At 41.1% G+C, this 14,892-nt stretch overlaps 1 protein-coding gene across 2 annotated transcripts in view; it reads right to left on the minus strand.

The window, feature by feature from the left end:
- lrba (LPS-responsive vesicle trafficking, beach and anchor containing) overlaps window positions 1-14,892 on the minus strand; it is a 295,746-nt gene that overhangs the window by 32,676 nt on the left and 248,178 nt on the right. The gene's annotated exons all lie outside the window — the stretch shown is intronic.

The raw sequence follows: 14,892 nt of genomic DNA on the forward strand, positions 1-14,892 counted from the left end.
GAAGAGGCCTGCGTTTATGAGCACTCATAAAAACACAGCCATTGTGTTAATTTGCGTGAATCTCTTTGAGCACAAAAGCCCTAAACGCACCCAAATGAGTTTGAGAGCCGCTCTGATTGTCATTGCTGCTGTGCGTCGCATTAAGACAGGGGCCCGGCATTAAACTCTAAGCACTTAAAGGGCAATTTATATCAGTTAAATGTTTACCGGCTGGGCCGTCGCATCACTCATTTAAATGTGACTTTGCTGACAGCTAATTTGGCTTCATTTGAGCGCCAAGCTTTCTTAATTAGAGCTCTGGAACGGCGGAGCACCGAGTGCTGCACTGAAACGGGTGACATTTTTTGCAGCAAGGTTGAGGAACGTTTGACGGGAAGCACATCGGCTCTCACAGCGGCTTTATGAAGCGGGGCAGAACATCAATAAAAGCTAAATGTCAGCGTGGAGAGGAAAAGCCGCAGTCTGAGTGGGTTAACAGCTCTCTGATTTTTCAGTTGTATTTAAATAGCAGCTCTGGAAACGCTGCAGGGTCACAGTCCGTTATTACAGCAGCACTTACTCAGCATCATTCACTCACATCAGAACAGACATACTTACCACAGCATAGCCTGCACACACTGGTTTAACTGGCTAAGCTTGTTAACCAGTGTAGGATATATTTATTGTTTGAGTTTGATGGGTTAGATGGTCAACCCGATTAAGAAGCCAATCACCAAGCTGGTTGCCAGTATGACCAGCATAATCAGTATGGATAAGCTGGTTTAGTCTGACCAAGCTGCTTGACCAGCATAAAGCTAGTTTACTACTACCATTACTTGACAAGTAACAGTAAGCCGGTTGATCAATATGACCGGTAACACCAAGCTAGTTGACTAGAATATGCCCAGAATGACAAGCAAGACCAGCACGACCAAGCTGGTTGAATCAGTATGAACAAGCTGGTTTACCAGCATTACCAGCTTGATCAAGGTTGTTGGCCAGTATGACCAGCGCCACAGTGGTTGACCAGCTTTACCAGCTTGATCCGGTAATTAACATTAGATACATTAGATTCATGATAATGATTATTATTATTTTTTATTTATTAGAATCCATAAATGAAAGAGTTTATTAGAATCAATGTTCCCATTGTTGTTAACATTAATTATTTTAGATATCTTATTTTAGATTTATTATTATCCAAATTATTACAATACAATTCCCACCTTAATTTCTAAATCCCAATACAATATTAGATTATCATCAAAAATATTTGATGTTACATATCAACAATAAATAAAAGTTTTTTTTTTTATATATGATATGAAAAACAATCACACCCCCACCCCCTCTCTCTATGGGAGGTATTCTTCTGCTCATTAGGTGGATCAGCTGACCCGTCATCATGCTGCTGGAAGGCTGTGTCTGAGTGTAATGCCCAGCCTGATGGGCATTTAATACGGGCCGCCAGCTTGTGTCAATCAGCGAGGGGGAGCAAAGGCTGAAGTGTCTGTGTGTGGGGGGCGGTGTTATGGGCTGTATGTTAATGAGGGCAGTGTGGGATCAGGACTGGAGGCGGAGCCTCTGCTCTGGGATCTCTGACCTCATCAGTGATGCAGGAAGCGTTTGGTTGGGTCTCCAGAGGCCCGGGGGGAAGCGGGGGACCGGTGGGGCCCCTCAGTCACTTTCATTACAAAAAGCAGGAGGGGGTGGCATGTAGCTACAACAGAGAACGCCTTTCCAAATCATATTACCACATACACACACGCACACACACACACCCGCGGGACACCGCTAGAGAGTTCTACGATAAAAGCGTTTTTCATGAATTTGTTAAATGTAAATTGTGGTTTTGTAGGAAAATCTCCCTTAACCCCGCATTATTAATAACTCAGGGTCATTCTGGCGTCTGGGAGCATTCCCTGTCTCTCTGATATTTTAATCAAAGAGAGCAACACCTATGTTCACACACTGTACAAATTCACCCAAACCTCCAGGAAACATTTCTGACATTAAAATCATCAGCAATAACTGACGGTTGTTCAGTTCATATTTACTATATTTGCCAGTGTTGATTCAACACTGCAAGTAGCACATTTAAGGGTGTTGCCAGTTGGTTGCTATGGTATTCCAAGTGTTTGGTAGAACGCTGCTAGGTGGTTGCTAGGGTTGATTGATAGAGGGTTGTTAGTTTAATGCTGGTAACTAGTTGCTACCGTGTCTGATGATTGACAGAGTGTTACTGGATGATTGCAATGGTAGTCAAGGCGTTTTTTATGAGGTCGCCACAATATCACAGATATTGGTGGGATTTTTTACCAGCGTTTTGTGAAGCTTGTCCAAGCTCACAACCAGAGCTACAGAGGAATGTCCTGTTACACTGGTTTGTAAGAGATCTGGGGATCTTGCCCATCCAACATTCTGTTATTCAATGATATTACAGAATCAGAAATATAATCAATTAAAGAGTGTTATTAAAGGTCATATATATGCCTGGATATAACATAGCAGTTAGTAGAACATGATTGTCTTGGAATTATCTTCACTGTGTCTTTTGCCAAAATAATCTATGCCAAAACAAGTTTGGCTCCAAGATGTCTGTACATCACACACACATATCCACATCACATGCACACATGTACATTATTTCACACCTTTCATCTCAAAGTACTTTTTTCACAATGTATGTGCTATGTTTCCACACAGGGGGTAAAAGCTGAGTGTGTAGAGTGATTGTAATGCTGATTGGTCCAGGGGCCACTTAGGGTATTATAAATCCCTAGGTTAGAAAACTAGGCTGGAGGAAGGTCGGTGTGTGCAGACTTGGGACATGAGCTTATGTTGGATTGTCTGGAAGGAGTTGGGAGTGAAAGCAAAGCTGGGAAGGCACTTCTTTTACCTTTTTAAAACTTTCTTATATATATTTAGCACAATTTTTGCCTTGATTTATATTTTTCTTCACTATCATAAAATTGTCCAGCGGTTTCATCCAATACACTGGCAGAAATACCTTGGGGCTCAGTCTGGGTTGTTTCCACTCCCTTACGAACAATTCTTAATTTTTTCATTATCTTACAAGTTGCTGTACGTGGTTGGAATAATAATAATATTTTTTTTTTATTAAAAGTTCTTATGTTGGCTGATTACTGTTTATATTTTTTGCTTTTCATTCCCGTTAAAGCATCGCCGGCCTGTTTTAGGGGCCTGAAAATGAGTAGATCTGGATAAACATTAGTGCTCAGTCCTCACTGCCGCAGTGGTACAATGCTCCTGCATTACTGCATCTGTACACAGTGGAGTTTACAGCTTTTGCTCATTAAAGAACATCTGAACGGCTTATGGATGATGAGCCAATTAAGAGAGCATAACACTCCACTGGGAGCCATCTGCATTATGGAGTGTGTGAGTGCTGGGTGTGGTTGGGGTGTCTATGTTTTCAGGGAGAGTCTATAATAATATTTAAAAGTGGCCTTTTTCAGTGGCTGTACTGAAGTGCAGTCTTTGCCAGGAAGGCGTTGCAAACCTATAAACAATTATGGCAATGTTCGAAGGCAGGTCTATTGTATTTGCATTTATTTATGTACTTAATGGATAAACATTTAAAAAACAAGTGTACACAGGAGTATATTTTTGCCTTTATGTCTTCAAACATACTATTTAAAGACAAGATATTATTATTATTATTATTATTATATTATTAAGTCAATGCTTTAAATGTAAAATTCTGTTCATTTTTATGTGTCTTTATTGCTAGATATCTAAGAATAGAATTAAGAAAAGTGGGATGCTGTTTATAACCTGGGTCAGAGTGGAGAAACTGTGTAGAATTATGTGTACAGTATGTTTTTGCACCCACCAGCATGCTCCACTCACCCCTTAATAAGATTGACCCTTGTATAGACTCATATTGAACCACTACTATTCGTATTAACATAGCAGTCATAGATCTAATCTTCATTCTCAGAGATAAGCTTTCTACCAGTAATCTCAGGTTATCAATGGTACAATCAGATGAGTGTATTATTAGACTCACTCCTATTTCTTTACCATTATATTTATCTGTCATTAACGTGAATCTATACATTGTTCTTTTTGTTATGTTTTTGTTGTTTTATTTGTTGTGGTATCCAGTGTCGGAGGAGGAGTCCCCCCTTTAAATCTTGGTTTGCCTCTGGTTTGCTCACTAGGGACTCAGACCCGGATCTTTGTAAAGCTGCTTTGTGACGTGGTCCGTTTTTGAAAGCACTACATAAATAAACTTGACCTTAAAATTACCTGACCTGTCGTATTTCACAGTCCAACCTCCTAAAATGCCCTAGCAACCATCTGGCAACACCCAAGCAACACAGTGGAAATGTACTTCTCTAGTTCCTCATGTAATTACATTTACACAAGTAAGCCAATAAGATAGAGGGAGTTAAAGGGCAGTCGGAGGCACTGCACACGAAAAAGGTTGACAGCATCAGCACGTGCACGCTAACGTCCCCACAGCAGCTCTATAGCTTCACAAACATTGCTAGCAGTGCAGTACACACAGCTACAGTACACACACCCACACACACTGCACTGTAGCAGGCTAATGATCCCTTCAGACGTGTGTGTTTTTACGAGGTGGATTTGGCTGGGCTCTTTTACAGCCTTTAGCAGCTCTTTAAAAACATTTTAAGGTCTTAGAGCCGAGCTGTCTCACAGCACGGTAAAACAGCACTTAACAAATCAATCCGCTCATCAGCCCGCGGGCTGGACACTGACTGACAGCTGCTGTGTGTGTGTGTGTGTGTGTGTGTGTGTGTGTGTGTGTGTGTGTGTGTGTGTGGATTGATTAAGAGAGATTACAGTGACAGGCTTGTCAGGCGTGTAGACTGCACTGAGACACAGCAGACACACACACATACATTTGAGTCCCCATTAAGGTCATTTTCAGTAAATGGCATGCACATTTAAATGCCTCACTGACAGTACTGACACAGCCGCCCCTGACCAATCAGAACACTTCATTTACAATGAATGAGAACCTCAGCTTAAAAACAACACTTATTTAACCCCTGCCTCACCTGAACACCTGACCCAGGTATAAGAACATCAGCAGTGTGGTGATGATTCATGATGTGGATTACATACATCCCCACCCCCAAACACACAACACACATTCACTTTTCTGTTCAATTCAAAAGTGCAAAATGCACCAAATATCACTATTACTACTAATACTACTACTAATAATAATCATCATTACTATTTCTTACATTTATCAATTGTATACTAGTAACAGGGAATAATCATCATCAACATAAGGAGAAGAAGGAAAAGAAGTAGGAGGAGTAGGAAGAGAAGAAGGAGAAGAAGATGAAGAAGGTGGAGGAGGGAGAGAAGAAGGAGAAGATGAAGAAGAAGAAGCAGGAGGAAGAGAAGAAGGAGAAGAAGATGAAGAAGAAGCAGGAGGAAGAGAAGAAGAGAAGGATGAGGGGGAAGAGAAGAATGAGGAGAAGGAAGAGAAGAAGGAGAAGGAAGAGAAGAAGGAGAAAAAGATGAAGGAGGAGGAGGAAGAGAAGAAGGAGAAGGAAGAGAAGAAGGAGAAGAAGATGAAGAAGGAGGAGGAGGAAGAAGGAGGAGGAAGAGAAGAAGAGGAGAAGAAGATAAAGAAGGAGGAGGAGGAAGAGAAGAAGAGAAGATAAAGAAGGAGGAGGAGGAAGAGAAGAAGGAGAAGATGAAGAAGGAGGAGGAGGAGGAAGAGAACAAGATGCAGAAGAGAAGGAGGAAGAGGAGAAGGATAAGAAGACGAATCTACAAACTACAGCCTTCACACACACACCCTGACTTACTCAACTACACAAACACTGCAGTGAACAGTGAAGCAGCTGCAGGAGCTGAGGGCCTCAGGGCTGTTTGGATAGCTGCTCAGTGACCAGGCCTTCAAATCACCATCACACACTAAACTGCTTACAGAGAGAGTGAGAGAGCAAGCAAGAGAGAGAGAGAGAGTGTGTGTGTGTGTGTGTTTACCCCATCAGAGTGATTAGAATGGATGAGGGTGGTAATTAACTTCTACTCTGATCCTCCTTAACTCCGAACAAAGACACTCAGAGCTGATCAGTTAATGATGGAAACGCACACATACACACAGTGATTGAGTGTGAGCGGGAGTGTGTGTGTGTGTGATGTGTGATGTGTGTGGTACAGCGAGGCTGTAGGTCTCAAAACTCAGTCCTTACTTTTACTCTATAAGTGCTGTTGTTTAGCGGCCCTCATTAAAAACACCAGCATTAGCATTTAGCATTCTTTTGAACTTTTCAGCTGCAGGAGCAGGCTTAGTGCTGGAGCAACAAAGTTCTGTCTGAAATAGACAGAAAACAGAAATAAGGTTACCATGGGAATGGGTGTAGCATAACCATGGAAATGGGAATCAATCATTGATAATGGATGGATGTTGCATACCCTGAAAAAGGGTGTGGGGTAACCATAGAAATGGCATTTTGTAATAATGCTACAGCTAATGATAGGAATGAGTGTAGCGCAATAAAAAGGAAATGAGTGTAGCATAATCTTGATAACGGATGGAGGGTAACCATAGAAATGAATGTTGAAAAATGCTGCGAATGGGTGCAGTACCATGAGAACAGGTGTAACGGGATGATGGGGAAAGTGCAGCATAATGATGGAAAATGGTATAGCATAATAAAGTGAATGGGTGTAGTGTAACTATGGAAACCGGTCTACTCAACTGCTTCACATAGACAGTGGTATAGCTGTACTTCTGCCATGTAGATTATGGCAGCAGGGCAGTGAGGGCAGACCTTATGGTTTACGCATACACACATACACATACACACACACAGTCAGAAACTGGATTCTACAGAAGTGTACCCTGTAGAAACTGCGCCCATTCCTGTGAGGCCTCCCTCAGTGTGTGCTGAGGCGCAGGCACGCGAGGGGTGACCCTGAGAAGAGTGAGGAAGTTCGAAAGGGAACGGCATTAAATTAAGACGCTCTCAGGTGAGTGCGGAGAAGGAGGACTGGGGTCACTGCCTTTCATGATGGATCTGCTCTACTTATCATCCTCACGAAGGGAAATGCAGACAGGGACAGAGAGAGAATGAGAGAGAGAGAGACAGAGAGAGAGAAAGGGTAAGGGAGAGAGAGAGAGAGATAAAGGTGGGGGTGTTTGCACCCATGCTGAAAATTAATTTCTCTCTTTATTCACAAGGCATGCTTGAGTGAGTGAGTGAGTGTGAAGGGGAAACTCAAGGCTAAGACACACTATGCACCTCACACACACATACCACACAACCGCTTACACACATACACACACATAAAAATGCACTCCTTTCCTAAACCTAAATTTCCTCATAATTATTTAATATCATTCAGTGCATTTTAATCCTCAAACACCTGCATCAACAGAGGTTAAATTGGCTTCTCATTTGCCAGCTCAGTATTTGAATTAAAATTGAGTTAAAATTACCTTAAATTAATTGTAGCAAACAAAACTCAACTAAAGTGAACTGAACTGGTCTCCAGACTTAGCTACAAGGCTTTAATTTCTTTAATTCTAACTGATTTGAATCAGATTAACTAAAGAAAGTGGCGTAGAATGCTGGGGCAGGGACAGAAAAAAAGATTCTGCAAAACATTCATCAGATCCCCTATATCAGAATTCCTCTTTCTCCATTGGAGTTCTTTACGGGGATGTTGAAAGGATTCGGTGGATAAGATATTCAGTTAAACTGGATGAGACTACTGACAGTAAAACTGCGACTGCAGACTACTGATTGTGATCACTGTGTTTAACCAATCAGCACTGCACTGTTTTCTAGCTCCACATATACACTATATGTCCACATGTCTGTGGACATCTCTTGTATTAAATGAACTCATTTCTGACACAGATGTGCAAATGTACACACACACACAGCTTGTCTAGTCCCAGAGAAGTACTGCCAACAGAATGGGACTCCCTAAAGCAGAAAAACATACTTATTGACAACATGCCTAATGCCAGGCCTAAAATAGGGAGGTATAAAGCCCTGAGTACTGAGCTGTGGAGCAGTGGAACTGTGTTCTTTGGAATAAAGTTGAGGATGAGGTGGGGTGAGGAACATCCAACATCCTGACCTCACTAATGCTCTTGTTGCTTAATACAATCAAATACTCACAGTAATGTTCGAAAATCCAGTAGAAAGCCTTTCCTGGATAGTAGAGACAGTTACTCCACCAAAAGCAGGATAGAGTCTTTTTTAATACCCTTGATTATGGAAGAACCAATGATTGAGCAGGTGTCCCAATACTTTTGTCTGAACACTTGGTACCCCTAATGCTGGGGTACCAAGTGTTCAGACAAAAGTATTGGGACACCTGCTCAATCATTGGTTCTTCCATAATCAAGGGTATTAAAAAAGATTAGCATTAATACTTACATTAACATTTACATTTAAGGCACTCAGCAGGCATTTTGTGGCTGTACCACACCGCCTAGTGGAAAAGTGCTAGAAGATGCTTTTGTAAAACTGTGTCCAGAACAGTCTTCCCCAGAACAATTCTGTTCAGTCCAGCTAAGTTCAAGTCTTTTCGTTTCAATAAAATTCAGTTTAGTTCAAGACCAACCTTAACTTACCTGAACTGAAATAAACATGACTAAAGTAAACTGAATTAAACTGAACAAACGTCAATTTAATTGAACTGAATTCAATGTAACTAAAGTAAACTGAATTTAACTGAACAAACGTCATTTTAACTGAACTGAATTCAACGTCACTAAAGTAAACTGAATTAAACTGAACAAACTTTAACTTACCTGAACTGAATTCAACAAAACTAAAGTAAACTGAACAAACTCAAACTTACCTGAACTGAATTAAACAAAACTAAACTGAATTAAACTGAACAAACGTGAACTAACCTGAACTGAATTCAATGTAACGAAACTAAACTGAATTAAACTGAACAAACGTCAATTTAACTGAACTGAAATAAACGTGACTAAAATAAACTGAATTTAACTAAACAAACTTGAACTTACCTGAACTGAATTCAACATAACTAAAGTAAACTGAACAAGCTCAAACTTACCTGAACTGAATTCAATGAAACTAAACTGAATTAAACTGAACAACCGTCAATTTAACTGAACTGAAATAAACGTAACTAAAGTAAACAGAATTAAACTGATCAAACATAAACTTACCTGAACTATATTCAATATAACTAAAGTAAACTGAACTAACCTCAGTACTGTCCTTACTTTCCCATTACCTCACCAGCACCCATAAGAGAAAGACACACACATATACACACATAGTATGTACATCCACCCACACTCAAGAAAGAACAGCTCTCACACTGAGCGCAAGATGACACTGAACAGACAGACACACACACACACACACACACATACACACACACACAAACAGGGAGGATCTCTGTAGAGCTAAAGAGCTCAAAGCAGCAGCAGCAGCAGCAGTAGTTACAACATCATCGCAGCTCAGCTTGGGTCCTTGGTCATGCTATAGCATATCTTAAAGCGTTTAGTTTTGAGCAAAATAAATTCCCCCCAGTTTCCCCTCTTCCTCCAAATATAGTCGATTAGCCAAGACATGTTTTGTTTGTTTGTTTTTGTTTTTGCTGATCTACAAGGCTAATGTAGCTGACATGCCAAAAATGGCAACTTTTACCTCAACAATTAGCATTAGTGTGGTAATTCCTGTATTCCAAAAAAAAACTTTTATTTTAAAATGTACCTGCACCTTATTTGAATTTGCTAATCCACCTTAAATAGTGTAACAGTTCAATTCTGGCAGCTGGGAAAATTCAAATGAGAAACTACTGAACCTGAAGCCACCTTTAGCTTTAAACTGTGGAGTAGTTCAGACTGTCTTCCAGACTGTATGACACACCGTTATCTATAAGCGTGCACTAAAGTACGGACACTGAGGCTTTACGATATCCACCACTTCTGCTGCTACTGAATGATTTTCTTCCTGCTTTACTCCAGAGGCTGCCTTGTGTCCACAACACGCTCTGCCTCCCCAAACGGGACAGATTCTTCCAAAACTGTGGTTCTGTTTCTCTAAACAACACCACTGCGTGAAACGAAGGCTAGTATGCAGGCTACTAAGCGTTAGGGACATTAGCCGCAGCGATGACAGCAGTGCATTAGTATGTCCCAGTGGAGCGGTGATGCTGGCATATGTGAGAAAATGGAGAAACCCGAGTTGTATCGAACTCCATAAAAATGCAGGCAGAACGACATCAGAGCAGAATGTAAACTCTGATGGACTTGAACTTCTGTGAGGTCGGTGGGGTTTGGCTGTGGAAAACTGATGGCTGGAACAACCTGGAATGTCTTTGGATGGAGAGAAACAAAATTAAGTAAGACTGAACTGAGCTATTAACCGTATTCACTGTTTACGTGAGATTCAAAGTCTAATCATTTTAGAAGAAAAAAACATTTAAAAGGGATTTTCTATTTTTAGAAAATATATGGGGAAAATTAAAGGTTAGTCCAGTTTCACAGAAAAAATGAAAAGTCAATCATATATTATCAAAGGAAGGAAAGTACCAATCATGTTTTAGCAGAAGAAAATGAGGGCTACATCATAATTTAGATGAAAAAATATGGGGAAAAAGTCGGAAGATCCAATTCGTTTTCACAGGAAACATTAAGGGCAAATAACAACATTTGTCTAGTCTTGTCAGAGGATGCCCCGTTGGTTGGCTGTAGTGTTTACTGACAGTGTGGAGTTTATACAAACTGAATTTTTACTGATTCATGATTATGTATTTGATCATGTAACAGATTAGATGTTAACGTTAGCTGGTTCAGTATGTGCATGGTGCAGGATAATCTAGTTCTCTGTAATTAGCTACCTACTAACTAAATCTAGCTAACTCAATGCTTGTTCATTCACAGGCTCCTTCCTCACCCACCGTAAAGAGTTCCAGCACTTTCCAAATTCCAATTTAACCCTTGAGTGCGTTCCTAAACACAGACCACAGACAGGACAGCGGGTGGGAAACACTCAGAGCAGTGAGAGCAGGCTGCTCTCAGACCAAACAGCAGTGATTCCGGCACTCCCACAGGCTTAGCCAAATCAAAACACAGGCAGAACCAGAAACTGACTGGTCAAACTCCATTTCAGGCTCTCCAGTATGAGTCGAAAAATGTCTAATATAATGAGCAGGCTAGAAACAAACCCCGTATGGAACCTCTGACCTGAATCTCAAAGCCAACATTGTTCATTTTCAGAAACGCCAGCCGCTCAACAACGAGCCAAAAACGTCTCGATTGTAGATAAAAATTCAGCTGATTAGTAAATGCTTGAAATTTGTTTCTATGACAAACAAAATAGTAAAGTTGATGTCTTTGTATGAACTTATTTCCAAAAGCAAATGTTTGTAAAGGTCCATATCTTTCATCTTTCTTGTATTTTACTTTGTATTTTTTCCTCCCATGAGCTCAATGTTCCTTTTTAAAACAAAAACAAATGTTGATTAATTTGCACACGTCTTTTCCCTTAGAATTAAAACACTGATTTCTGAAGATGAGTTTGGGTTTCTTACATTTACATTCATTTTTTTTTTTTTTTAAACAAATAAAGTGTTAGTAAAAAGTAGAGTTTTTAAAAAACGTTACTGAAGTATTTTTTTAAAACAGTAGTAACAAATTAGAGTTTAAGAACATGAAGAATTTGCACCTAAATTCTTCACTTGACTTGTACATGTCAGCAACATGCTCCTTGTACAGTGTCTTTCAGTATAAGTGATAGGTCATGACCTTTCTGCCCCATTTAGTCTGAATACACCCCACTTCTTCTTCACCCCTCTCAGCTCACACACTCAGAACGTGACATCAGTTCCCACACAGCCGGGCAAAGTGTGAGGGACTGACCCAGGGTCAGCAGCGGCCGCATTGAGGGCAGGCAGCTGTCAGCGCTTTGAGCTGAGGAGTGTAAGGGCTGGAAAAGAACGCGCCTTCAGTCAGAATAAAGTGACACTCGTCTGTCAGCACAGAGAAAGAGAGAGAGGGCGTCTGAGCGATCACGCCGTCACAACGCGGACCTGCAGCAGCTGCACAATCAGTAAGTAAGCAATCACACTACCAGAAGGCCTCAGAGTTCAAATCATAGCCCACATATTTGTGTACTATATGATCAGAGGACAGTTTGGACCATATTTAGACATATCTGAGGATCACACAACTACACTGCACTTTATATAGTGTACTGTATCAAGTAGTATGTCGTGTGCTTACTCTTAATAGTACACGTTACACACTGCAGCCATGTACTATACTCTTCTCAATAGAGAATTAATAGTACAAATCGTATACTCTATATTCTGTATCATGGGTGCCTGAGCAATGGAGCAAGTGCCGCACATGCCTTTATTAGAGAAGGAGCAGTTTGCCAACCGTTTGCCAACCTCTCTTGTACCAAAGAAATCTCCAAAATAGCAACTTTACAGAAGAACTATACTGCCATATTAAAAAGCTTTAAAAGTGACTACAAGACTTTTCCACAGAGACCCTCCTCTCCTCTCTCGTCTATGAGTGTAGGGCCAGCGGGTCAATGCTGCTCCTCAGGTCAGGTAAAGATCATTTCCAGTAGCGCTCATGTTTGGTGGCTTATCTTTGGCTTGGCTTTAACAACATGTTAAAGAAACTGTGTAGTTAAAGAGCAGCCAGAGGCTAAATGGCTCAGCCCGGAGTGCCGGGCTATTGATAACAGGGTTGTGGGTTTGATACCCGGGCTCGGAAAGCTGCCACTGTTGGGCTCTTGAGCAAGGCCCTTTACCTTCTCTGCTCCCCGGGTGCTGGAGTTGGCTGCCCACCGCTCTGGGTGTGTGTGTACTCACTGCCCCTAGTTCACTAGTGTGTGTGTGTGTACAGAGTACAGTGACAAATACATGCACCTTTACCTTTTACCTTTAATAGACTGTATTGACAGCGAGGGTAAGTGAGGGTAAATGTGTTTAAATAGTTCATTACTGAGCTCAAATGTTGTTTACATCACTTTCGAGGGGCAATGCATGTTCATATTGTTCAATTTACATATTACCCTTTAAAGGCTATGATCTATATACAATACTACTATCAATACAGTAAGGTATTATCATAATAACAGTGCTAATTACATTTTATTTTATTTACTCTGTGACACTTTTCTTAAGGGTTGTTCCACCTCTAAGACATTCCTCGATCTACGGTGAGTGGTTTTACTAAAAAAGTGCAAGGGTTTAGGAACCGGCCACAAAGTGGCAGACCACCTAAAGTTAAAGAGCGGGTTCGCTGAGAGCTAGAAGCTCATGAGTTCCCATTGCCAAGCAGCTGCATGCAAGCCTGAAATCTGACAGGTACCTCAGTGTGGAGATACAGAGGCCAAAGTTGCTCTTATGAATCTTGTTTCATGAAATGGTAAACATGAATCTCTGCATCCTCTGCTCTGGTAGACCAAACCAATAAAACTATCCCTGAAAATGTCATCGACTCCCTATGAACAGTCTGAATGTTGCACCTTTTTATTTTTTTTTTAGATGGTTTTAAATTTTATTTTCCAGTCTTACTCATTTTAATGAGTGCCTGAACGTTCTAGAAACAAGACTCTATTGGGACTAATGCTGGAACATTTCTGTTGGTCCATTCACAAAAACACGTTCACACAGTGTAAAAGGCCAGCTAGAGATTTCTGACAGAGGAAGAAAGTAAAAACTGATGAAGATGAAGCTGTGAGGTTCTGATGTGACAATTCTTCCCTCACTTTTGGGCTGCACTGAGATCAGTCTGGACTGTTTTCCCATAATGCAGGAGGACAGGGCTGAGGTTGGGGTAAGCTGATCTGAAGTCAGTCCCCTGTTGTTACTGTAATCATATCCAGATCAGAGAATTAGTCATATATAGAGGAATGCTCTGTTCAGCGTGACGGTGGCCAGAGACACTCGTTATCTGGAGAGCGAGAGAGATCATGTTCTTAACCTCTCGCTCGACCCGAAGCTAAAAACAACAATCACCACCACTGCTGCTCTTACTGTCAGAGTGAGAGAGAGAGGGAGAGACAGAGAGAGAGAGACACAGAGAGAGAGAGAGAGAGAGAGAGAGAGAGAGAAAGAGAGAGAGAGAGAGAGAGAGAGAGAAAGAGAGAGAGAGAGAAAGAGAGAGACTTGGGGATGTTATAGATATTGGGAAATAGAGAAAGAGAGGGACAGATAGAGAGATAGACGAGAGATAGGTAGAGAGATAGAGAGAGCGCAGAAGATTGGAAAATGAAAGAGAGATAGAGAGATGGGTAGAGGTAAAGTGAGAGAGAGAGAGAGAGAGAGAGAGAGAGAGAGAGAGAGAGAGTAAGAAAAGAGAAACACACACATGCACACATGCTCCTCCAGCAGACAGAGCACTCCTGTGGTGTTTTTGGAGAGGGCAGTAAATTTTACAAGCAGCCACTTAGCGTGCCTGTCCAGATTGCAGTTTAATTAGCTGTTAATCATCTATAGGACATAAACGTGTGTGTGTGTGTGTGTGCGCATCCTGCTGCTTGTGGTCATTAGCAGTAGATGAGCTGCAGAGTGGATTGCTCCATTAGAAGTGCGCGCATGTGTGTGTGTGTGTACAAATCTGTAGCAGAGCAGCACAGCTGACTAGAGCTAATGCTACCTATCAGTCATCTCTCTCTCTCTCTCTGATGGACACACACACACATTCTGTGCATTGCAAAGGAAGGCTGTTAATCTGATCTGAGCTAAAATAACATGTTATGTATGGTAGTGTACTATGTAGTCCAAGAGTACAACACACAGAGGGCATTATATACCGAACAAAGTGTAGAAGGATGAGTACATCACATAATACACTGCACATCAGTATATATACACCACGTTATATAGAATAAGAGTACAGAATATACACTATGCTAGATCATAAAATAG

Source organism: Salminus brasiliensis, chromosome 24, assembly GCF_030463535.1.
Source record: "Salminus brasiliensis chromosome 24, fSalBra1.hap2, whole genome shotgun sequence".
NCBI lineage: Eukaryota > Metazoa > Chordata > Actinopteri > Characiformes > Bryconidae > Salminus > Salminus brasiliensis.